Genomic DNA, 26,996 nt, shown 5'->3' with positions numbered 1-26,996 from the left:
AACTGTGTAAAGGTGGATAGATTCCATACCTAATATCTTACTGATTTGGATTTTATTGTTTTATATTTCTTTAATGAAATAATCATGGCACTTACAAAAAAAGATAATTTCAAATCAGTTTCCTGTGTTTTTGGAGGGACTGAGTAGTACATTGTTCTGAGGCAGTATTGGATAAGTGCAACCTTTGCTATTTTGTACACACTTAAGGGAAATGTTTTTTTCTGTCAGGCTTATGTAACTATCAAATTTTACTTAACATTAGATATCACTTGTATATTTAAATATGTGTGTTAAAAGTTTTTTCAAGTACTTTGATACTATCTTACAAGATTTAAATTGCATCAGTATTTTAAATAAATATGTTTTACATTTGATGCCCACATGATCAAACCAAGTCATTGATACATTACATTAATATGGATTTCATGTCGTATGAAAAAACCAGCAGTATGGAAAACATGAAGTAAATTCAATGTAACAAAAATGTTGCAAAATGACCAAAATCAGCAGATTTTTGTTTTTTGAACAACTAATAATAAATGACTATGCATTTATGATAGGGAAACTATTATGCAGAAGATGGTTACAAAAATCAAGGGCACAGAAGTAAGACTCAAGATTTGACAAATAGGAATGAAAAAAAGAGTAATGCTGAACAATGATGTTTTAATAGCCATTGATAAAAGTGAAGAACAGAAGATATCTTTAAAATGGAAGTATTATTGGCTTGAAAAGATTAATTTGCTTACTGGCTCAAACTGACATGGCACAGCATGATACAGGAGTGGTTCAAAATGGTTCAAATGGCTCTGAGCACTATGGGACGCAACTGCTGAGGTCATCAGTTCCCTAGAACTTAGAACTACTTAAACCTAACTAACCTAAGGACATCACACACATCCATGCCCGAGGCAGGATTCGAACCTGCGACCGTAGCGGTTGCGCGGTTCCAGACTGTAGCGCCTAGAACCGCTCGGCCACTCTGGCCTGCGATACAGGAGTGGAACAATGTGTAAATAATGTACAGCACAAGGGATTAAAATGCTAAAGTAGTAAATTAATATCATATCTGATGTAAAAAAAGTATGGGAAATGGGAATACGGATAACTGTATACACAACAAACTGTTCCCAGAAATGTCTATACATACAAATATTTCAGCACAAAGAAAGAGACACGTATACACTGTACGAGGTACAAAGGCTGATTGGAACATTAACATGGTGGCTCGTCAGAGCAGTTAGAGTTCAAACATCATGCTTTACGTGGTCAATGTGACCTATCGACTCCATACAGCGCCCCCCCCCCCCCCCCACACACACACACACACATATATCCCACTCCCCTGTAGTATGGCCTGTGAGGCCTGGGGGGAGGTCATGTCAGCGTTGGAGTGAGTAGTGCTAGGCAGCAAGTGCACAACTGGAAGCTCCATCTCAGTCAGGGTGGCATGCCACCATGACGGTGATGGGCTGCAGGTCCACATCGTAATCAGACAGCCAGCGGGGGCTGATTATGTGCTGGCCGGCCCCTGGAGTAGAGGTGTGGGGAGGGGTGCAGCGTGCGAGCATGCCTGCTCCTATGCAGATCGAGCCGTCCGAGGAGATGAATGCACGAACTCTTGATGGATCGCACTCTCGGGGGAGGGACAGGATATGCACTCCCTTGAAATCTAGTTCCTCATTGAATGTCGAGTCTGCAGTGTCTGTAAGCAGCACAAGCACATGGTCTTCAAAAGCGACAATTGACATGTCATTGACATGGTTAGGTGGTACATTGCAGCACAAGTTGAAAGTCTCTCCAGTAGATGAAATGTCATCAAAACCTGTGCATAGGGTTGATGACGACATGCTTGGGAAACCTGTAAACTGCGGTGACGAATCATCAGAAAGAGAAGACCCTACCATGGGATGGCCACGGTTTCTGCTGTGATGTTGGGTAAAGGAACAGCCTCCAGCCAACAAGACGTGCAATCGATTGTGGAGAGGGATATATCTGTGGCCCTCTGACGGTGGCAGTGGGCTGATAAGGTAAATATGTACATGATGAAAATGTCCTTGCGGAATGTCACACTTACCAAGGGGAGGAGAGGTGTGGCATCCGATTTTGTTGCGTTGGAAGGAAATGCAGCTGCGTGCCCAGGTTTGACAGTCTTGCTAAACATTTTTCCAAACAAAACTCTCAGTGATGAGGCGTGTGGTAGCGCAAATGCCAGGGTGGGCAAGGTTATGCAAGGCGTCAAAGGCTTGTTGGCACAATGTGGGAGGGAGCAACGGTTGCAGAGTGCCGGTAGAAGAGTCACACCACACTTCGTCCAAAATGCTGGGGAACTTGGCTTTGGTAAACATAAGCGATGTCTGAGGATCTGTGAGGAGAGCTTGAGATTCCTCGTCAGAGGCCTGGAGAGTGGCGAGGTCAGATAAATCGTCGATGTGTGAGACAATATTGATCCGCAAAAAGAAATCAGCGGGGATGTTTTCCATGCCTTTGATATAGCGTATGTCCATAGTAAATTGAGAGACAAGGTCAAAGTGGCGGAAACGCCAAGGGGGTGGGTCCTCGGGAGGGTTACAGAAGTCGTCTGCCAGTGATTTGTGGTCAGTAAGGATGAAGAAAGAACGGCCCTCAATGTCAAGGCGAAAGTGTTTGATGGCTTCATAGACCACCAGAAGTTCTCTATCAAAAGCAGAATATTTCTTCTGTGCTGTAGACAGTTTTTTAGAGAAGAAATGAAGGGGTGAAACCGTGTCGCCTTTGCATTGCTGTAATACTGCCCTGACAACGATGTCGCTGGCGTTCATAGTGATGAACAACTCTGCAGATGGATCGGGGTGGGCGAGTACAATGGCATGAGCTAACACTGTCTTTAGAGCCCTGAAGGCCTCTAGCATAGGTTCACAGGGTGTATACGACCCAGGACAACTGGGAGATCCGGGAAGAACCCGGGATTTTTTTCATCTGGGAGAAAACCGGGAAAAACCCGGAAATTTTTTTGAATTCCGGGAATTTTTCATTGTCTTAGTTTTCAGTTAAATTTTTGTAACTTTGACTGGTAAGAACCAATACTCTAGCAAAGAATATTCCTGTATCTCACTACTGCAAAATAATACTGCAGCAATAAAAAATGAATGAGAGAAAAAGAAACGATAATAAAATTTAAGTTGCAGAGGAAATTCACCATACACAACAACAAAACACAGTGCTCTTACAAGCGTCTGCCAACAGCAAAATGTGTCAAAGGCTTTACGAAGCCTATGCAATGTTTCATAACAACAAATTGCCTCCGATGGGCGTGACGTCACAACTTTACATTAGATTCGTTTGAGCTGTTGCGAGCGAGCTTATCCACATATGCAGTTGAGTCTCATATGAGTAGTACCTTCTCCTGCTTCTGGCTGCAGAAGTTTGGCAGTAAGCTGTGTAAGCTATAGCAGCAAGCAACCAGATGCTATCCGAAAAACTTTTATTGGTGCACCTAAGCTGCCAGATTCACGTATGCGCAACAGGTCCGGAATTAGGGGGCAGGGGCAAACCGGGTTATCTGCTCCGGGCGATAGTTTTGGGGGGGGGGGGGGGGGCAAATTCATATTATTGAGGAAAACGACCTTGTTTCACAAAGCCCCTAATACCAAGCGCATGTTGGTCTATCGATTTCTCATATGATTTTGAACACATCCCTGTTGGTTTTTTAACAAATTCTAAGTTGATTTCTGAAAGAATCGTAAGTTGATTTTTGAATGCGTGCATAATGTACGTGATGTCTCTGCCAGGGGAATCCCCATCGCATATAGATATAAACTTTCCTGCAGACAAATGGGGACGGCTCTATACGAGGTGAGCAGAATAAAGCCGAATGGATGAATGCCAGTCGCTGTTTATGTAGTTGACTGGGTTTGCAAATGATGAGCATTGTTATAACTACTAGCGAATTCCATATATTCAGACTACCACAGTGGAAAACAGGAATAACAGGCAACAAAGATTGCGTATTGTCTCCTCCGTGTGTCCAAGAAAATGATATTTTGACAGAAAATTTTTGGCCAGACTGCTACACTGCTAAGGGCCAGTTATACAGTCCCCAGCTAGCAGCCACTAAAGTTCTATTCTGGGAATAGCGTGGAAAATGCGTTGTATGAACACTTAATAACGCCCAACCAGATAACTAAACCGGTGACAAAATTAACCAGAGAATAAGTTTTGACACTGGCAGGAATAGTTACAGAATTAGTGATAAGATTGTTTGTTAGAACGAGGAAGGAGAAGAAACGAGGACTCTCACAAATTACGAGAATATGACAATTCGAAATTTATTTAAAAATTTAGTACTACTACTTTTCGATCTCATGCTTCAGGAGCTAGAGAGTATGAATGAAATGCGAAACTAATTCCTAACACAAAACGTTTTGCTTGTAGTAGGCCTAATAGGCATTTGATATTGGTACTTCGTGAATTATATTCCGTCGTGTTATAAAAATGACCATTTGTGCCAAAACAGTCTCGTTTATTTGGTGTATGTAACAACTGCTGCTATATTGGGCAGGCCTATTTCGTTTTATATAGCAGTGACAAAACACACATAATCAGATCAAGAAACCACACCAGTCTTGGCTACAATTTGTATTAACAGCTTTTCTAGTATTAGACAATGACATTTCATTTTTTCATGTAGCAAAACGTTGATGAACTTTGATGAGGTAGTAGATTCTTTCCCAGAAAGGAAAGTACACGCCATAGAATGCTGTGGCAAGATTAGAGATAAATGAAGCTAGGACTTAACGATTGAAGAAACGTGTACTGTCTTGCTTGTCTCTTGTCTTTACTCATTTTATGTACCATATATTTAATTTTATGTCACTCAAATCAGCAATTTATTAGCTAATAGGCAGTAAAGATTGCAAATTTTCTGAAGAGTTCTTGTTCTGCTGGTTACAAATAATACCAACCAGTATTAATTCTGAGATTTTTTTTAAAGAGGAGCAGGATGTCAGCCCGGCCGACTGGGAGCAGGAAAGGCACCACAGGACATTTTAATCTCCACTGGCATGAATATAGTTTGATGGCACCCATTCCATTACAAAATATTACATGTTTGAATTCCACAGAGTGAAATACAAGAGACATGCAATGGAAGAATACTGTGTGGAGAGGCGTGGCTCTGCACTTTGCCACACTTCAAGACCAAATAACATGTCTTACATTCCCTCGAATACATAGCATCAGACTCCTCAGAAAGATGTGTGTTACAAAATGAACTATTTTTGACGTTCTGATGCGCAGAGCAGTCTGAGTTATTGGGAGGGGGGTAGTCTCCACATGACCCGTGTTTACATTTAGTGATTTTTGTGTTTCCTCGTTTACTGCTCTCACGTCAAATGAAAACAAGATGGATTTCTGTGGCTGGGTGCTATCAAGTGAATTAAAATACATTCACATAATTACAGAAGGCTAAAATATGTTACTAGTTTCAGATTTTATTTTATTTCCACCTTTCTGACAGTCAAGCATTAATCACCTTGCAGAACAATAAAGTTATTTTTGTCAATTTGCTAAAGAAATTTGGCTTTTATTAAGCTTTCGTGATGAGGCAGTCAATTTATTTGAAACAAAGTGTTTAATTCCACACTATTGGCTAATTTCATCTGTTCGCTGCGTTTCAAGTGCACGTTTTCATCTTCTAGCATGTATGGCATTAAGCCATAATAAAGAACCAAACATGAGATAATACAGTACAGGTACTCCAAGAAAATTTACATCCCAAAAACCACATTGAAAGCTTCATATCAGGTCGAGGCCTATGTCATTAGGAATCTGGACATACGAATGTGCACTATAAGGTGAACTATGCATTTTAATATGGTTCATGAAATTCTGACACTCTTGGAGTATCCTCTGATGTCGTGTTTCTTTTATGACATACTGTAAGATCTTTTAATTTTTTACACGTACGAACATGCAGTCTTCCTATGTCACCGGAGCTGCGCAAGCACGGTGAAGCCTCTTATCTGGCGCTATCTGGCAACTGCTGAAATGAATCTATTTCTCACATGTCTCAGGAAAATATTGTGAATTGTTGTCAGAAAAGCGTTATTTTCAAAGTAAATTTCCTTTTATGCAAGATGAACTACGTGCGAGAGTGTACGATGAATTTCTTAAATCACAGAGCATTTGCTCTCTTTTAAAAATCGAGCCATTTAGAAGAATTTTGAACCCAGAAGATCAGAGATTTATGTCGGTATCAAAAATTTTACTGGCGTATTTGTGTGATGTATCTTAAAGTGTAACAAGCGCTAAACTGATCAACATGGTATCTGAAAGCTTAACTTCTCTTGTAGCTTATTAATCTTCGAGACAACTTTGCTTTTCTTGTAGCAACACTATGTATATTAATTTGAACCATTAACATTTCCTGTTGGTGAAATTCAAATTTATACTTTCGTAATACAAAAATATTCAGCGTACATGTTGGTGCACATCAAAGATCTTTCCAAAACGTGCTTTTCCCCTCTGAATTTTGTTTTCTAAAGTGCCAGGAAATTCTATGCTGCTGTATAAAACCATATCCCTTCAAAGGATAAGTTTTACTGTTCCTAGGGAAAGTATACTGTCACTTAACATGGAAAAAGTGTATTTTCACCTGGGATAAAATGTATTTTTAACCGGGAGATCTGGGAAAAATCCAGGAATTTTTTTTTCCTTGTCCACGTATACACCCTGGTTCAGTCCAATGGACTGGCTTAAGGCCCGAAGTTTGTTTGCCTGATAGAGAGTCCATCAACAGGGCCTGCACGGCAGCAGCAGAAGGTAGATGTCGGTAGTAGTAATTTATAGTACCCAGTTCTTTGTACATAGCCGGGGGTGGCAATGACGTGATAGCCTGCACACAGGATTTGGGAGGTTGTATTCCATCTGCAGAGATGGTGTAACCCAAAAATGTCACAGAAGACTGGCGCAGTTGGAATTTATCTTTGATGACCTCGACACCGTTGGAGTTCAAGGTCTGGAGGACCTGGGATAAATGATCTTCATGTTCCTCAGTCGACTTGCTGAAAATGAGGATATCATCCAGGTATGCAAAGCAGAACTCGAACTGTCGTAAGTTTGATTCAATTAAACGTTGCCATGTTTGTGCCGCATTCTTTAAGCTGAATGGCATGAAGTTGTATTGGAACAAACTGAGCGGCATGATGATAGCAGTCCTTGGAGTGTCTTCCAGCACTACGGGAATCTGGTGATAGGCAGGTTTACAGTCAATCACACTGAAGATTGTGGCGCCCGATAACATGTGGGTGAAATCATAAATGTTCAGCACTGGGTAATTGTCCATGATGGTACGAGCGCTTAAGCATCTGTAATCACTAAACATTCGAAAAGAACTGTAATTTTTGGTGATGAGGTGATGGTTGGTTGGTTGGTTTGGGGGATGAAAGGGACCAGACTGCTACGGTCATCGGTCCCTTTTTCCAAATACAAAGAACACCCACAGAGAATAAAAACGAGGAACAGAATAGATCACAGACGATACAGAACAAGAGAAATGGAGACAAGGACAAGACAAAACGAACTAAAACCACACAGAGTGTGACAGTGGTTGGCCGACCATAGAAATAAAAAAGGAAAAGCCAACCACTTAGAAACACATTAAAAGATCAGTTTAAAAGCATAGGCCAAAGGCCAGAATCAACACAAAAAATAAAATAAAACAAACACTCAGATGAAAGAATAAAAACTCCCTGCCCTAATAAAACGTAAAACTAAGGCAGCCATAACAGGGTCATCAGATAAAACGGCAGGGAGCGTATCAGGCAGCGCAAATGTCTGCCTGACCACAGCTAAAAGGGGGCAGGCCAACAGAATGTGGGCCACCGTCAAAGCCGCCCTGCAGCAACATACAGGAGGGTCCTCCCAGCGCAGTAAATAACTGTGTGTTAGCCAGGAGTGGCCAATGCGGAGCCGACAAAGGACGACTGAGTCCCTGCGGTTGGCTCGCATGGAGGACCGCCACACAGTCGTCGTCTCCTTAATGGCACGGAGTTTATTGGGTGTAATCCGATCGCGCCATTCGGCGTCCCAAAGCGCAAAAACTTTTCGGCGGAGGACTGCCCGCAAATCAGCCTCTGGGAGGCCAACATCCAGAGATGGTTTACTCGTGGCCTCTTTCGCCAGGCGGTCAACATGTTCATTGCCCGGGATACCGACATGACCGGGGGTCCACACAAAGACCACAGAGCGGCCGCAACGCGCAAGAGTATGCAGGGACTCATGGATAGCCATCACCAGACGATAACGAGGAAAACACTGGTCGAGAGCTCGTAAACCGCTCAGGGAATCGCTACAGATAACGAAGGACTCACCTGAGCAGGAGCGGATATACTCTAGGGCTCGAAAGATGGCGACTAGCTCAGCAGTGTAAACGCTGCAGCCAGCCGCCAAGGACCGTTGTTCGGAATGGTCCCCTAGAGTTAGCGCATACCCGACACGACCAGCAACCATCGAACCATCGGTGTAAACAATTCCAGAGCCTTGATACGTGGCCAGGATGGAATAAAAGCGGCGGCGGAAGGCCTCTGGAGGGACCGAGTCCTTCGAGCCCTGTGCCAAGTCGAGCCGAAGGCAAGGGCGAGGAACACACCACGGGGGTGTACGCAGAGGTGCCCGGAAAGGAGGTGGAACAGGGAAAAACCCAAGCCCGCAGAGAAGCTCCTTGACGCGTACGGCGATCGGACAACCCGACCGCGGCCGACGGTCTGGCAGATGGACGACTGACTGCGGGAACAGGACACCATAAGTTGGATGCCCGGGCAAGCTTAGAACATGGGCAGCATAAGCGGCCAGCAGACGTTGGCGCCGGAACCGCAGTGGAGGTACACCTGCCTCCACTAGTACGCTGTCCACAGGGCTGGTGCGGAAAGCACCAGTGGCAAGGCGTATTCCGCTGTGGAGAATTGGGTCCAGCACCCGTAACGCAGATGGGGATGCTGAGCCATAAGCCAGGCTCCCATAATCCAGATGGGACTGGATTAACGCCTGGTAGAGCCGCAACAGGGTAGAGCGGTCGGCGCCCCAGCGGGTGTGGCTCAAGCATCTCAGAGCGTTTAGATGCCGCCAACACGTCTGTTTAAGCTGCCGGATATGAGGCAGCCAAGTCAACCGGGCATCGAAAACCACCCCCAAAAACCTGTGGGTCTCCACCACAGCAAGGAGTTCGTCGGCAAGATAAAGCCGCGGCTCAGGATGGACTGTTCGGCGCCGGCAGAAATGCATAACGCGGGTCTTGGCTGCCGAAAACTGAAACCCATGCGCTACAGCCCAAGACTGCGCCTTACGGATAGCGCCCTGTAGCTGACGTTCAACAGCTGCAATGCCAGTAGAGCTGTAATAAAGGCAGAAGTCGTCAGCATACAGGGAAGCGGAGACAGAATTTCCCACGGCCGCAGCGAGCCCGTTAATGGCTATTTCTACATCTACATCTACATCCATACTCCGCAAGCCACCTGACGGTGTGTGGCGGAGGGTACCTTCAGTACCTCTATCGGTTCTCCCTTCTATTCCAGTCTCGTATTGTTCGTGGAAAGGAGGATTGTCGGTATGCCTCTGTGTGGGCTCTAATCTCTCTGATTTTATCCTCATGGTCTCTTCGCGAGATATACGTAGGAGGGAGCAATATACTGCTTGACTCTTCGGTGAAGGTATGTTCTCGAAACTTTGACAAAAGCCCGTACCGAGCTACTGAGCGTCTCTCCTGCAGAGTCTTCCACTGGAGTTTATCTATCATCTCCGTAACACTTTCGCGATTACTAAATGATCCTGTAACGAAGCGCGCTGCTCTCCGTTGGATCTTCTCTATGTCTTGTATCAACCCTATCTGGTACGGATCCCACACAGCTGAGCAGTATTCAAGCAGTGGGCGAACAAGCGTACTGTAACCTACTTCCTTTGTTTTCGGATTGCATTTCCTTAGGATTCTTCCAATGAATCTCAGTCTGGCATCTGCTTTACCGACAATCAACATTATATGATCATTCCATTTTAAATCACTCCTAATGCGTACTCCCAGATAATTTATGGTATTAACTGCTTCCAGTTGCTGACCTGCTATTTTGTAGCTAAATGATAAAGGATCTATCTTTCTGTGTATTTGCAGCACATTACACTTGTCTACATTGAGATTCAGTTGCCATTCCCTGCACCATGCGTCAATTCGCTGCAGATCCTCCTGCATTTCAGTACAATTTTCCATTGTTACAACCTCTCGATACACCACAGCATCATCTGCAAAAAGCCTCAGTGAACTTCCGATGTCATCCACCAGGTCATTTATGTATATTGTGAATAGCAACGGTCCTATGACACTCCCCTGCGGCACACCTGAAATTACTCTTACTTCGGAAGACTTCTCTCCATTGAGAATAACATGCTGTGTTCTGTTATCTAGGAACTCCTCAATCCAATCACACAATTGGTCTGATAGTCCATATGCTCTTACTTTGTTCAATAAACGACTGTGGGGAACTGTATCGAACGCCTTGCGGAAGTCAAGAAACACGGCATCTACCTGTGAACCCGTGTCTATGGCCCTCTGAGTCTCGTGGACGAATAGCGCGAGCTGGGTTTCACATGACCGTCTTTTTCGAAACCCATGCTGATTCCTACAGAGTAGATTTCTAGTCTCCAGAAAAGTCATTATACTCGAACACAATACGTGTTCCAAAATTCTACAACTGATCGACGTTAGAGATATAGGTCTATAGTTCTGCACATCTGTTCGACGTCCCTTCTTGAAAACGTGGATGACCTGTGCCCTTTTCCAATCCTTAAAAACAGGCAGACACTTAAAACAGAACCCTGTGGCACACCGTTCTCCTGGATGTGGGTGGAACTATAGGAGGCTGCGACTTGCACGCGGAAGGTACGATACGACAGGAAATTGCGGATAAAGATCGGCAGAGGGCCCCGAAGACCCCATCCATGAAGCGTAGAAAGGATGTGATGACGCCATGTCGTATCGTACGCCTTCTGCATGTCGAAAAAGACAGCGACCAGGTGCTGACGGCGGGCAAAGGCAGTACGGATGGCCGACTCCAGGCTCACCAGATTGTCGGCGGCGGAGCGGCCTTTCCGGAACCCACCCTAAGACGGAGCCAGAAGGCCCCGAGACTCCAGTACCCAATTTAAGCGCCGGCTCACCATCCGTTCGAGAAGCTTACAAAGAACATTGGTGAGGCTAATGGGGCGGTAGCTGTTCACCTCCAGAGGGGTCTTTCCAGGTTTCAAAACGGGGATGACAACGCCTTCCCGCCATTGCGACGGAAACACCCCCTCGACCCAAAGACGGTTGTAAAGATCGAGAAGGCGCCGCTGGCAGTCCACTGAAAGGTGTTTCAGCATCTGACAGTGGATGCCATCTGGCTCAGGAGCGGTATCAGGGCAAGCAGCTAGGGCACTGCGAAATTCCCACTCACTGAATGGAGCATTGTAAGATTCTGGGTGGTTGGTGCGAAACGAAAGGCTCCGACGTTCCATCCGCTCTTTAATGGAGCGGAAGGCCTGGGGGTAATTCGCAGAAGCGGAACTCATAGCAAAATGCTCTGCTAAGCGATTGGCAATGACGTCGGAGTCAGTACAAACTGCTCCATTCAGTGAGAGCGCAGGGACGCTGGCAGGGGTCCGATAGCCGTAGACGCGTCGAATCTTGGCCCAGACCTGCGAAGGAGTGACATGGAGGCCAATGGTGGACACATACCGCTCCCAGCACTCCTTCTTGCCTTGGCAGATAAGGAGGCGCGCCCGCGCACGCAGCCGTTTGAAGGCGATAAGGTGGTCTAAGGAGGGATGTCGCTTGTGACGCTGGAGCGCCCGCCGGCGATCTTTAATCGCTTCAGCGATCTCAGGCGACCACCAAGGCACAGCCTTCCGCCGAGGGGACCCAGAAGAACGGGGAATGGCAGATTCTGCGGCAGTAACGATGCCGGTGGTGACCGATTGAACCACCGCATCAATGTCGTCATTAGAGAGAGACTCAAGAGCGGCAGTGGAGGAGAACAAGTCCCAGTCAGCCTTATTCAGAGCCCATCTGCTAGGGCGCCCAGAAGAGTGACGCTGTGGTAGTGACAGAAAGATCGGAAAGTGGTCACTACCACACAGGTCGTCATGCACACTCCATTGGACAGACGGTAAGAGGCTAGGGCTACATATTGAAAGGTCAATGGCGGAGTATGTGCCATGCGCCACACTGAAGTGTGTGAAGGCACCATCATTTAAAATCGAGAGATCGAGCTGCGACAATAAATGCTCAACGATGACGCCTCGACCTGTTGCCACTGACCCACCCCACAGAGTGTTATGGGCGTTGAAGTCGCCCAATAGCAAGAAAGGTGGCGGCAATTGGGCTATCAGCGCAGCCAGGACATGCTGCGAGACATCACCATCCGGTGGAAGGTAAAGACTGCAGACGGTAACAGCCTGTGGCGTCCACACCCGAACAGCGACAGCCTCTAAAGGTGTGTGGAGAGGGACAGACTCGCTGTGCAGAGTGTGAAGGACATAGAGGCAGACGCCACCCGACACCCTTTCATATGCTGCCCGGTTCTTATAATAACCCCGATAGCCACGGAGGGCGGGGGTTCGCATTGCTGGAAACCAAGTTTCCTGAAGAGCAATGCATAAGAAAGGGTGAAGGCTGATAAGTTGTTGGAGCTCAGCTAGATGGTGGAAAAAACCGCCGCAGTTCCACTGGAGGATGATATTGTCCATGGCTGAGAAAGGCGTGAAAGGACTGGGAAGGCAATTTACGCCGCTTGTTCACTCACTCCCACCGATTCAGTACCCGTACGAGAGGCATCCATGGCGTCTGAGGGACCAGCGAGATCAAGGTCTTCAGCGGACGCTAGAATCTCGACTGCATCCTCAGACGCAGAGCGCGAAAGGTGCGGTGGGGTTGGCGCCACCGCAAGTTCTTTGGCCTTAGAGGTCTTTCTCTTGGACTTCTCTCACTGAACCTTGGGTTGCACCGGCTGGGAAGGCTTCACCGATTCAGTCTCCGGGACAGAGGAGGATCGTGAAGCCCTACGCCCGGCCGCTGGTGAGGACTTATGCCACTGGCGGCCGTCATCCTTCCCGCTGGTGGAACCCTGGGAAGGGAGGGTCCCAAGGGAACTCTGACGGGCGAGAGTAGCCGAAGAAGTTAGACGCTTCTCCGGCTGAGAAGCGGGGACGGACGTCCCCGACGGGTGGGAGGAGCTTGCTCCTGAGGTAGGTGGTGCAGGAGCAACCGGTTGGGTAGAGCCCCCCACAGGCAAGGAGGCAGGAGGAGTCTTACTGCTTATCGAGCTGGCTGGAAGTCTCGAAACTGATGGGGCTAGCACAGTTATCGTAGCAGCTGCATAAGAGGATGTCATTCTCACAGGATGGAGTCTGTCATATTTCCTTTTGGCCTCAGTATAGGTCAGCCGGTCCAGGGTCTTATATTCCATAATTTTGCGCTCTTTCTGAAAGACTTTGCAGTCAGGCGAGCAAGGTGAATGGTGCTCCCCGCAGTTGACACAGATGGGAGGCGGGGCACATGGAGTATCGGGATGAGATGGGCGTCCGCAATCTCGACATGTGAGGCTGGAAGTGCAGCGGGAAGACATATGGCCGAACTTCCAGCACTTGAAGCACCGCATCGGGGGAGGAATATAGGGCCTGACGTCACATCGGTAGACCATCACCTTGACCTTTTCCAGTAACGTATCACCCTCGAAGGCCAAGATGAAGGCACCAGTAGCTATCCGATTTTCCTTCGGACCCCGATGAACGTGCTGGACGAAATGTACACCCCTGCGCTCTAAGTTGGCGCGCAGCTCGTCATCAGACTGCAAAAGAAGGTCCTTATGGTAAATAACTCCCTGAACCATATTTAAACTCTTATGCGGCGTGATCGCAACAGCAACATCCCCCAACTTGTCACAAGCAAGCAACCGTCGTGACTGGGCAGAGGATGCCGTTTGGATCAGGACCGATCCAGAGCGCATTTTTGACAAGCCCTCCACCTCCCCAAACTTGCCCTCTAAATGCTCGACGAAGAACTGAGGCTTTGTGGAGAGAAAAGACTCCCCATCAGCTCTCGTACAAACTAAGAATCGGGGCGAATAACTATTACCTCCATCCTGAGACTTACGCTCCTCCCATGGCGTGGCCAGAGAGGGGAATGTTTTCGGATTGTACTTTTCAGCATTAAATTGAGCCCGAGAACGCTTAGAGACTGCTGGCGGCTGGCCGCCAGCGAGAGATGATGTACCACGCTTCATTGCAGGTCATCCGCCCTGATGCCACCTACTCCGACCAAGGGCCCTCCCCACGGGCGCCACCCAGCCGCAGCAATAGCCACCTGGCAGGATGTCCATTGCCGGGAGTCCTGATGCCCCAGGGAGATGGGCATCTACTCCTTGGCATACGTGGGGAGTTAACGGCGCAGGCATCAGTAGAGCGATCCCTGTGTTGTCAGGGGGCTACAACCAAGAGGGTACATGGTGGCCCCACCACAACGGACTGGCTACCGTGCTGGATCTTAGGTGCAAAACTGTCCAAGGTCGTCGTCGCAGTTAAAAGAAACACTGCAGAGTGCAGCGTGGGAATCGCACCCAGGGACGTATCCTCGCCCAAGAGATGGAAAACGAGCGGGACACCATTGCAACGACGAAAAATCTGGCTAAAGGTCTCAATGCACGACGGATACAGTGCACCACGTAAGGCGCTCTTCCCCAATTGGCTCGCTCTTCGGAATAATTTAGAAAGATGGAGGTCAAACCCGAGAGGGGACCATCACATAAGGCCGAAACATGTGAGACTCCTTTTAGTCACCTCTTACGACAGGCAGGAATACCGTGGGCCTATTCTAACCCCCGAACCCGCAGGGGGAGGTGATGAGGTGAATCGGTGAAGACCAATTGCTGTCCGATGGCTGTAGAATGCCTGCTTCCAGAAGCTCATTAATTTGCTGCTGGGCCGCGAGCAACTTAATGGGGTTGAGGCATCTAACTTTGTGCCTAATAGGAGGGCTGGCAGTGGTAATTATCTCGTGTGTCATTCTGTCAATGACAGAAGAGACTGAGAACTGCACACAAGGCTGAGTAACGTCCAGACGCGAAGTTTTGGGACGAGTGGGGTGTGATGAGGTGTAGCCGTTAGCACGAGTGGGAAAAGGCAGCATGAAAGTCACATGCCTATTATGTAAGTGCGGTGTGCGCTTGTTTGGAAAGGTTGGCTGCCCGCGCAGCACAGATCAGATCAGGGCACGCGGCGATTGTCTGTCGTTAGCTTTGCCTTGAGTAACTGGTGAGGGCAAGAGAGGCGTTGGCATCATGCGGGGAATGGCGATAGTTGCCGAATCATGTGGTTGGCACGCAAGAGAGGGGGATTGTTTACCAACACGCGGGCCAGCTGCCTGCGTGGTGGGCGTGTTCGCATCGCGAGCGTGACTGTCATTAGAAGCATTGTTCGAAACACATGATATGCACGTAGCAGGCATGTGGCGGGTGCAGAGATCACTGAACGTGAATCATCACATGCAATGAATGTTTTTGAAGTAACCTGATGAGAGTCCGTGCTGGTGTCTGCTGATGTAGGTCGATCATGTGAAGGAACTGTGGACTGCAGTTGCAACAGTGAGATACAAGCCGCAGTGAGCTTGTCAAAAGTGTGAGCAATGCGTTGCTTCAACTCGTCGTTTTGCTGACGGAGCTGCACCACTGCATCGTACTCTGACAGTAGATTAGTGACGCAGGTCACAATTTCGTCCACAAGGGTGGAGCACTCGCAAATCAAATCACATATCGTGGTGGAAATGGGATGACGAGCACAAGTGCCTGAACATGGTTTCTGAGTGACAGAAGGGTGGTGTAGCACTGAACCTTGAACTGTGTTCAGGGAGAGTGTGCAATGGGACAAGAAATCCATACCAAGAATTTGTTCATCAACATCGATGATGTAAAAAGTCCACAGGAAATGTAAGGAAGGAGATAGATGCACAATAACTTTAGCAGAGCTGACAGTTTGTAATGTTGATGCGTTGACAGCGCATAGAAGCGACTATGTCGTTGAAAAAACGTGGGGAGCGAACAATGTAGTTATGATGGACATGTCAGTGCCTGTGTCGACTAGGAAAACAAGTCGTGACGAAATGTTGGTCACGTATAAATGACCGCTCAGCCGAGAGGATGAGTGGACGGAGTGCAATGTCTGAGGACGCCTGTGAAGTTCCCCGCAGGAATTGGCATATTTTAGGTCCTGCGGTTGGCGTTTGGGTGCTGGCAAGGTAATCTACACTTCTTGGGCTCATCCCCAAAAATCTTGTTTTACCAACAGTACAAGTGAGCCTGATGTGGCAGTGGCGGTTATTGTGACAGCGGAGGATGTTTGTACTCGCTGATCTGTTCCAGAATGTAAACTGGGACATATGGTGCATGTGCAATTCTTGAGTGCTCGGAAAGAGGAGAGAGTGAACGAGTACTGCCCAGTGGTGTAGATGGTGTGGAGGTGGGATGAGCCCTGCCTCTGGCTGCAGATGGCCAGAAAACAGGCAGCCTAGTGCCAAACAGCGGTGAGAGGTGTGCTGGTTGTTTTTGTCGCAGTAGTGCATACAGCTGATCTGCGATATGAAGGCAAGAACTGATAGACTCGAAGGAGTGTGGTAGGTGTATCTGCATGTCAGTAGGTAACTTGGCAGGCCATACTGCCCACAGGGTGACATCCGGCATCGTGTGTTCCTCACAAGTAGCCAAAGGCAGCGCCAGAGTTGTGGTGGAGTGTGGTCCCCCAGGTGTTCCTTGTACAGGATCTTGATTATTAATTCCTGTGACGAGCAGGCCATTCGGTCCAATATTGTCTTCTTGGTGGTGAAAGGAGGATGTCACAAATTAAATCTGAGTGGTCATGGAGGTGTGTGATGAGACATAGAAATTTAGTTGTCATCGGTCACCTGATGTAACTCGAAAAGTTGCTCCACAAGCGCGAACTATGAAACGAGGTTGTCCTCATATAAAGGAGGTAGCTTCGGCTGTCGACCAGGGAGGGGTGGGGGGGTGGGGTGGGGGTGGGGTGGGAGGACGAGGGTGGCTCTTTGGCGTATTTTGGAATGCCTACTGTCCCGTGGTGGGATAGTCTGTCATGTAACCTGGCACTACTGGCGTGGGCGCATTACTAGCAAACACATCCCGAACAACCACCAGTTGCAGTGTCCCTGATGAGTCATGGAAGCGAGACGCGGCAGGCACGGTTGGTACCATGGGAACGAATGTATGAGTGGTGCGTGAGGTAGGCCCGTAAACTGGACCGGAGGTTAAAGGCGTAGTACTTAAATTGTACACCTCAGAAATTACGCAGAAGACCGGCATGGCAGGTGCAGACGGTACTGTGGAAGGAACGTACGGCTGTATGGTTAGGATCGGGACCTCCTGTGAGTGTGGGGAGGGGGGGGGGAGGGGAGGTAGGGGGTTATGGTTTGGCACTTGGTGTGGCAGCAGTGAGAGTTTTCTGTGCACATTGGAAACGCTCCCCATGTGGTAGGACCATAAATCACTGGTGAAACTTGCTGGCGGTCACATTGTCGTGGTGCAACGTTCCTGGATGGCGAAGTGCCACCAGGTGTGCTCGAACCCATGTGGTCGAGAAACTGGGCGACAGATCTGGTGGTTGAGCCTGGCAAACTTGATGTATAAAAATGTCCATTATTAAATTGTGAGGGAGGCAAAACTGGTGTAGCTTGATAGCAGTTGACCGTGTGTGCGTTTTGCATGAATGGCGGCATTGCACACGGCACTACTGTAACCGACGTTGGGGCACGTAGAGGATCAAAGCACGTCCGCGAATTTGGGTCCCTTTGAACACTACATGAGCAATCGATCATTACAGGACTCTGGAAATCGTCAACTTCACCTTTCACATGTTGGCATGCACAGTCCGGCGACACGAAACCAGAGTCCATTGTTTGAGGTAATGGCATAACACTTGATCATTGTAGGGCTGCAAAGTTGGAGGTTAACTTTGTTGGAGATTGCGAATCACTGTCTGTTAGTGGTGAAACAACTGTTGGCAGGGGATTGGAGTGGCCTGGTAGTAGTAGCTGAGCCTCCAAATCCTTGAATAAAATGTTGTTTGAGGCAGCCATGGCGTCAAATGTAAAACCTGTTGATTCCACATGGCCGGCGTGGTGAGTCACGGTAGATGTAGAAATATCGGGGTCACCAATGTGGGAAGCGGGAATACAGATAACTGTATACGCAACAAACTGTTCCCAGAAATGTCTATACATACATATATTTCAGCACAAAGAAAGATACACGTGTAAACTGTATGAGGTACAAAGGCTGACTGGAACATTAACATGGCGGCTTGTCAGAGCAGTTGGAGTTCAAAGATCATGCTTTACGTGGTCGGTGTGACCTATCAACGCCACAAAGGGATACTGTATTCCTCTGCCAGGCACTTAAGTGTGATTTGTAGAGTATCCATGTAGATGAAATGTAGACCTATTGTAGGAAGGTTACAGATAATGAACAGAGGATGACACACCACTCTGTTAAGAGTAAAACGGATGATACAGTATGTTTTACACAAAGTGGTACCCAGTTGAGACAGTAGTTTTGTATTGGGGAAGAGCTGGAGTGGAATCTCCATGTGATCAGCATGGTTTAGGACTTCATTTAACCTTCTAAATCACTTTTCTAAAATGTTAGTGTGGTTTCACAAGACATTGTCAATTTCCCTCCTCATTCTCTTCTAATACACAGCTAGTTTTTTTATTCCTAATATGATTTTAACAGTAAATTAAACACTTAACTGTCCTTACTTGTTGTGACTTTTTTTTTTTTAGATAGTATTGTGGCTTCAGAACAACATCAGCTGATGAGTGCCCACTGTTCCATGCCAAATGACATTGCCATGAAACACAAAAACAGCATTTTAAATCTGTTGATTTTATTCCATAATAACTGTCAGTAGAATCAGGTAGACAACATAATGAAATGTGTTCATACTTTATGCACTATGCATTGCCTGTGACTGTAGCCAAATAATTGTGAAGAAATCCAACACAAATCACAGTTTTCCTTGAGAATCAATATTTTGTTTATGCATGGTTAACAAAAAAGGTGACACTTATTTAACAGGTATTGACTCACATTCAGTGAATGACTAGCACCTAAGGTCTTCTCATTGAGTTTTGAAAATATGAGTTATATTTGGTTGTTCCTTGTAGGCATATTTAGGTGTGATAATACTCTGTTCCTAAAGGTAACACTTAACATAAAGGGAGTCCATAATTAAAAGTTCCTGTTTCAAAATGCTCTAGATACAGAACCACTGCTCAGAATGACATCAAATTTGGATGCAGCACATGGCTGTTCTTCTGTTTGCATCTAAGATGCCCAACATGACTGACTCCATGAAGTATCACACACTGCTGGTAAAGCTCTTTCACAAGAAGGCTGCCAGTGCACCAGTACTCCTGCAGAAGTTCCACATGATCAAGGGCATGAAAAAAGGTATTGGTCCAGTGTCTGCTAAGGGTCTGGAGGAAATGATTATGAAATTCAAAAAGACAGGTTCTTTTGAAGTGCAGTGTGTCAGAGGAAGCAAAGCAGTCGATTCATCATCTGTCAAAGGTGTGGCCACAGCATCACAGGAGGGGTTAAGTGGAGATGTGCAAACATGCAATACATGGGGAATTGCCAGAACATTGGACATGCCTGTGAAGATAGTGCATATAATCCTATGAAACATCCTGCTTTGCTATCCATACAAAATCACCCATGTTCAGAATTTGCTTCCTGCTGACCCACCAGCAGGACAAATGTTTGCTCTGGAATTTCTTGCTTGCATGAAAGTGGATAATGAATGGCTATGGAACGTTCTCTGGACAGACAGAGTCCATTTCCATCATTTAGGAAATGTTGATATGCAGAATTGCAGAATATTGGCAATGGAAAATCCACATGCACATCAGCTGGTACTACTTTATTCTTCAAAGGTGACTCTGGTGTGAGTTGAGGACATCATTTATCATAGGGCAGTATTTTTTTCAGGGAGGTGAGTTCTGTGGGTTGTGTTACCTGTGCCATCACTGGTAAATGCTATGAGAGTCTTTTGCACACCAACATAATCCCAGCCCTTCAATAGCTTGCAAACTGATGAGCCACAATTGGATGTAGGAGTAGACAGGACCCAACAAACTTGCAAAAAAAGTTTGAAAAGTAAGAAGTCAAAAAAGTTGTGAAGAAGAAGAAAGTTTTGTTGTTAGGTAGTTCACATGGTAGAGCTGTTGGCCAACTTGTTGCAGGATGAACTGGGGTCAGGTTACCAGGTCACAAGCTTTTTTAAATATAGCGCAGGTCTGGGTCAGGTGATACAGGATATAGATTCACTTTGCAAAGACTTCACTAAGGAAGACACCATGGTAATAGTGGGTGGGGTGTGCTACAGCATAGAGAGGAACTCTAATTATTCAGTTGATCGTGACCTGGTAAAGACAGCTTCAGCAACGAGACATATTAGTGTTGGGCTTGTGTCTGTTCTGAGGCGCCATGACCGCCCTCATTTAAACTCTTCTGTTAGGAGAGTTAATTTAGAGGTGGAACAGCTGTTTGGATCAGGTATGGGGTCTCATATCAGTGTGGTTCCTGTTGACTATCAGCAGGTGGGACTATACTAGGCATCACATCAACAGGGAAGGAAAGGGAAAACTGTCTGGGCTAATAGCAAATAACTTAAAGTGGGGGGGGGGGGGGGGGGGCACTGTCACAATTGGTAAAGTACCAGTAGTTATAAGTGACAGAACAACAGTTTTTTTTTAAGGTAGGGAGGACAGAAACAAAAGATGTTCAGAGACAGGCTGAAAATGACATTCACATTGATAAAACAGGGAGCCAGAGAGCAAATTTTAATGTACACAATTTATGCAGACAGCCTCTGATTGAAATTAGAGATACTCAAAAACTGACAGGAAAATTACATTCATCCAATTGTAATTCAGCCAGTGCACAAAATAAATTATCCTTATTGCATCAGAGTATCCAAGGACCAAGGGGTAAGCTTAATGAGTTGCTTATTTGTGTTGAAGAATTAGAGTTGAGCAAACCAGTTGATATAATCTGCCTCTGAACATTATGTGACCACTGGTATAGATATGTTAAATGTTACAGGACTCAAGTTAGCTTCTTACTTCTGTAGAGAAAATACAGAGAAAGAAGGAGTTGCCACATTAGTCAGAAACTGTTTTGATTTCAAGAATATTGATATTAATAAATTTTGCCCACAGCAGCACTTATAAGCTTGTGCAACAGAAGTATTATTTCATAATAAGTCCTTTATAATAATAGGTATATACATATCACCTTCAGGAAATTCTAACCTCGTCATAAAAAATCTGGAAGCTCTGTTGTCCCATCTTACAGTAAAAAACAAGGAAATAGTGGTTGCTGGTGATTTTAATGTGGATTTAGTGTAAAGCTATGTCAGTGAACAATTATTGCAGTCAGAACAGTATCATTCAATTTAGTTCCTACTCTGAACTTTGTAACTAGGATATGTAAATGCTGTGAGACTGCTACTGATGATTTGTTTGTAGACAAATCTGTGGAAAAAAGTCATATCATAAAACCAGTAGTAAATGAACTGTTTGATCATGACATGCAGCATCTTGTGTTAAATGTTGAAATTTGTCAGGATAAAAAACCTATTAAATCTGAGTACAGGAGGGTAGTAAATAAATAAAAAAATTGAGAAATTCAGTAAATTGCTCAAAGACATGAGCTGGATAGATGTTTACAATACTTCTGGCTCAAATGGAAAATACAAAGCATTCATTAATAAAGTTACCTCCACTTCTGAAAATTGTTCTCCCCTAAAGGTAACTCGTATCACACAGAAGTAAAAAAGTAAACCATGGATTACGCAAGGGATAAAGATATCATGTGGGACAAAAAGGAGACTGTATCTACTATCTAGGAATAGCTCTGATGTTAGCACTGTAATGCATTACAAAGAATACTGCAAAATAGTGAAGCAAATATCCAGAAATTGAAGCAGCTTATGAGAAAAAGATAATTACATTGGGCAACACAATAGAAACTGTGTGGGAGAGAGTGAAGACAGAGACAGGTGGGGCCAAAAAGGAAGAGGAACAGATATATCTAAAAATAAATGAGACTTTGGTAACAATTGCATGTAGTGTTGCAACCTCTTAAACAAGTACTTCATTTCTGTTTCTGACAGCTTGGGGTTATCAGGTTTGGTGAACAATGCAATGGAGTATCTGAGACCAGTCTTTAAAAATAACTTCAGAAAATACAAATGACACTCACGTCTCCCAAAGAAGCAGCATCCATCAGAAAATCCCTCAAATCTAAGTATTCTAGTGGTTATGATGATATATCAACGAAGTTAATCAAACAGTGCTCATGTAAGTTGAGTTCTATCTTAAGTTATTTGTGTAATCTATCTCTTATCAGTAGAACATTTTGAGACTGGTGAAAAATGGCTCTTTAGAAGGAGGGGGATAAAGAGATACCATCAAACTATTGACCAATATCACTTTTGCCAGTTTTCTCAAAAATATTTGAAAAGGTTGTGTTCAAGTGTCTCCTTAAGCAGCTGACTGCAAATAATTTATTTTCCAAGTCACCATTTGGTTTTCTTAAGGGTTCTCATAAAGAGAAAGCTATTTACACTTACAGTGAGAATATACTTAATTCATTAGGTTGTAAAGTGGAGGCTGCTGGCATTTTCTGTGACCTGTCAATAGCCTTTGACTGTGTGAACCACAGCATTCTCTTAAGTAAATTAGAATATCATGGTGTCACTGGCAATGCTGCAAAATTGTTTGAGTCTTATCTAACTATCAGGAAACAAAGGGTGTCATTGCAAAATACTTGTGCAGTAAGTTGTCAGTCTTCATGTGATTGGGAATTAATTACATGTGGTGTTCCTCAGGGTTCCATCTTGGGTCAATTGCTTTTTCTTGTGGACATTAATGACATCTTGTCTGTTACATTGCCAGATGCTAAATTTGTTTTGTTGTCAGATGATACAAAGATTGCAATAAGTAGAAAGTCAAGTACAGATTTAGAAATAGCTGCTAATAAAATTTTCAGTGACATTAATGTATGGTTTAAAGCTAATTCACTGTCATTAAACTTTGAAAAGACCCAGTATATGCTGTTCAGAACCTAAGACGTTTCCTTCCAGCATGTGTATAACATATGAAAACATGCAGATCGAAGAGGTTGACAGTGTTAAATTTCTGGGATCATAGCTTGATAATAAATTCAGTTGGGGAGGGCATACCACAGAATTTCATAAATGCCAAACACGTCCATATTTGCAGTGAATGATGTCAGATGTAGGAGATACTATTATAAAAAAAATTTGCACACTTTGCTTACTTTCATTCTGTTATGTCATACAGGATCATATTCCTGTATTCCTGGGTGTAATAAGAATCATTTGCAGTGTAGATTCAAGAACATCATGTAGAAACCTGTTCAGTGATCTTTGAATTCTAACCAATGCTTCTCAGTATATTTATTCCTTAATGAAATTTGTTGCAAGAAATATATCTCTATTTCCAACCAATAGCTCAACACATAGTATCAATACTAGGAATGAGAACAATCTACATAAAGACCTAAAATCACTTACCTTGCTCTAAAAAGGGGTCCAATATTCAGGAACACACATTTTCAATAAATTGCCAGCAAAGCATTAAAAACTTGGTTTCTGATTAATCACAGTTTACACAGAGTTTGAAAGAATTTTCGATAGGCAGCTCCTTCTACTCTATAGAGAGACAAATATCTAAACAGAGACTACTAGACCAGCTGAAGTAAAAATGTCTGTTAGATTTCAGTTTTGACAACACTTGGTCACAAAAGTAAAGATTAGGTATTTTGTGTATGATAAATTTATTAATATTGCTTAACAATGTTTCATTCTGACAGAGTATTATTTCTGTAAATATTAGTTGTTCCTATTTTACTGTATTGTATACACCTATTTCGACAATCTCCTGACAAATGATGAGGGTAGTAAGTTTATATTCAAATGTTTTATATTTTTTGTCGTATACTTTCTGATATGTTCCACACCCTCGAGAATCATCTCATTTTTTGGGTCTGTGGAACGAAAACTGGATCTAATCTGATCTAATCTAATCTAATCTGTGTGAGTAGGTCATTTCAATGCAAGATGGTGCTCCTCCACACATTGCACAACCAGTGAAGCAGTTGATGCAGAGGCATTTTGGAAATGCTCGAATTATCAGTCGTCATTTCAGTACAGCCTTGCTATCCAGATTGTTTGAACTTAAGCCGTGTGACTTCTATCTGTGGAGTTATCTGAAGGATGTTGTGTTCAGTACTTCAATTATGAATGTAGCTGGACTGAAGGCACATAATGCATTCTGAACCTGACCTCCAAGATACTCCAGTCTGTTGTGGAACATGCTGTTTCTCAGTTTCAACTTGTGGCAGAAAACTGTGGAAAACGTATTGAACATCAGTCTCACAACAATTAGAAACCTGTGTAATATTGCTTTTTATGCAGTCGTTGGCCTCAGGAGATTTAAAAACTAATTTTTCCTATCCGATGTGGTACGACCTTGCCATGGTAGATGGGCTTACCTAAATAACAGTGCCACAACTGTTGACTACCGATCTTGTACAGTCATGCACATTAAACAGCATGGATGGTGTAATGTGCAATCCAAATCACAGCTGTCATATTGCATTTGTAGCTGATCTCATTTACGTCAAGATGCTTATAAGCCATCTGTTGGTGAAAGATTCATTTTCATTCATTTTCTGTCCCAAGACATTTCCACCTGCATCAATAACATGCTGTTTAAATTTGACATTATTCTGATCAATGGTTCTCTTTCTCCAGCGGTTTGAAACTGAAACTTTAATTATGGAGACCATTCATATACAATGTATATATTGCAGGTTGGAGTCATTTGTGAATTACATGTTCACAGGTTCATGCTAGTGCAATTTCTGACTGTTGGGGAGCTCAGTTTCATACTGAATGTAAATTAATCCCAGAAACATTGAAATACATTACTGTACACTACATTAATAATTGTTCCTGAGATTCTGAATTTGACATTTCATAGTAGTGTGGACTGTGTCAATTTAACATAAGATTTTTTTTATACTTTTCTTCATATCTAAAAATTCATCTGTTGAGTAGAAGGAGCTATCATTCAGAAATTCTTGTAATTTTTAAATGCTGGTTGGCTATCTGACAGATTTTTAATGCTATTTTTAAATAACCAAAGCCTTTTGTGAAGATTGATTATCCTTCCATCTAGTGTTGTAGCTAGGCATTTTGCTATTACTTTTGAATCGGGATGGGTTATTAATAAAATATTTCATAATTGAATATATGTGTTGTGGAGGTACTGTGAACATCCCTAGTTGCTTAAATAAATCTCTGCAAGGTCATCTAGGGTGGGCTCTAGCTATTATTCAGATTACAAGATTTTTTGCAATGAATACTTTTTTCCCTTGATGATGAATTACTCTCAAAATATGATGCCATATGAAAGCAGTGAATTAAAATAGGCATAGTAAGCTAATTAACTGATATGTTTATCATCATAACTTGTAATAACCCTAATAGCATAAGTAGGTGAACTCAAATGTTTCAGCAGATCATCAATGTGTTTCTTCCTGTTCAATTTCTTATTAATGTATACACCCAGAAATTTTGAATATTCTGCCTTAGCAACAGATCTCTGTTCAAAATCTATATTTGTCAATGGTGTTATGTCATTTACTGTACAGGACTATACATACTGTGTTTTCTCAAAACTTAATGGGAGTCCTGTAGTAACACTGTTCACGTTACGTCGCACTTCACTTAGCGTAGACCGGGACTGTGTCCTAGGCATGCCCGATGTTGACTGACTGCGCTCAGCCTGTCCTGCCGGAGTTGTTGTTGTTGTTCTTGTTGTTACGCCGGCAGAGGGCGCGTCCGAATTCTCGCGTGCCCTCTGGTGGACGGGACTCTACTTGCGGCAACTACCGTCCATGACGCGCCGTGCCAATGTGCGCCTCCCGCGATCTTTCTGGTGGCTACTACACTCCTCCTCCTTCGGGGGGTGAAGCCACTGTGATCCACTGCGTCGGAAGGTGGAGCGTCGGGCAGGAGCGATGACCTCCACATCCATGGGATGGCCGGAGTCGAGGGAATCTGCCAACCCTCGAGCCGGAACCTTCGAATACGGCTGGAAGTGACCCACACGAAGAGGCCCCCGTCGTCCCACAACCGGAGCCCGGGACAGAACGGGCGACAAGCTGTCGAACTCTGGATCCTGTTCCACCTCAGGCGGGGCAAGACCCAGTGGTGGGGACGAAGGGGAAGGGACGACCACAGGGGAACTAGCCCCCTGCGAAACCGGGCCGGCTAGGGGGGCCGGCTCTCGCTGGGGCAGCTCGAATGACGGCGATGCCGGTGCTGGAGCCACTGGAGGCTGCCAAGGCTGGGAACCATCACAGTGCGGCAGAGTCACAGCGGGGAGAGGAGGTAACGTCCCCTGTGAAACCAATACAGGTGCCGGCAATGGGGAAGCCGGTGTCCGAAAGGTCGGAGGGTGGGTGCCCGAACGTGGACGTAGGTGATTTTGGTGACGACGTACCACCCGGTCCCCCACCTGCAAGGTATAGAGCCGGCGGCCATGTCGGTGCAGGACCACCGCCGGTATCCAACTTGGATTGCGACCAAACCCACGGGCCCAGACTGACATACCCAGTGGAAAGCCAGGTACTCCGTTTTGGGAAGACTGGCGAGGACCAGGCTGGAGGAGGTGCAGCAGAGTCCTAGGTTGACGCCCATGGAGGAGCTCTGCGGGGCTGCGGTCTCCCATTGGTGTGGTCCGGTATGCCATCAAGAAAAACGTCAATGCTTCCTCTGCAGGAAATTCGTGCACATACTTTTTCATCTGCATCTTAAAGGTGTGCACCATG

General features: G+C 45.1%; 1 long non-coding RNA gene across 1 annotated transcript in view; it reads right to left on the bottom strand.

Moving 5' to 3' along the window:
- Positions 1-26,996, bottom strand: part of LOC126183740 (uncharacterized) — a 258,083-nt gene that overhangs the window by 3,229 nt on the left and 227,858 nt on the right. The gene's annotated exons all lie outside the window — the stretch shown is intronic.

Source organism: Schistocerca cancellata, chromosome 4 (assembly GCF_023864275.1).
Source record: "Schistocerca cancellata isolate TAMUIC-IGC-003103 chromosome 4, iqSchCanc2.1, whole genome shotgun sequence".
NCBI classification, from domain to species: Eukaryota; Metazoa; Arthropoda; class Insecta; order Orthoptera; family Acrididae; genus Schistocerca; species Schistocerca cancellata.
This window is presented reverse-complemented; position numbering and strand designations above follow the sequence as displayed.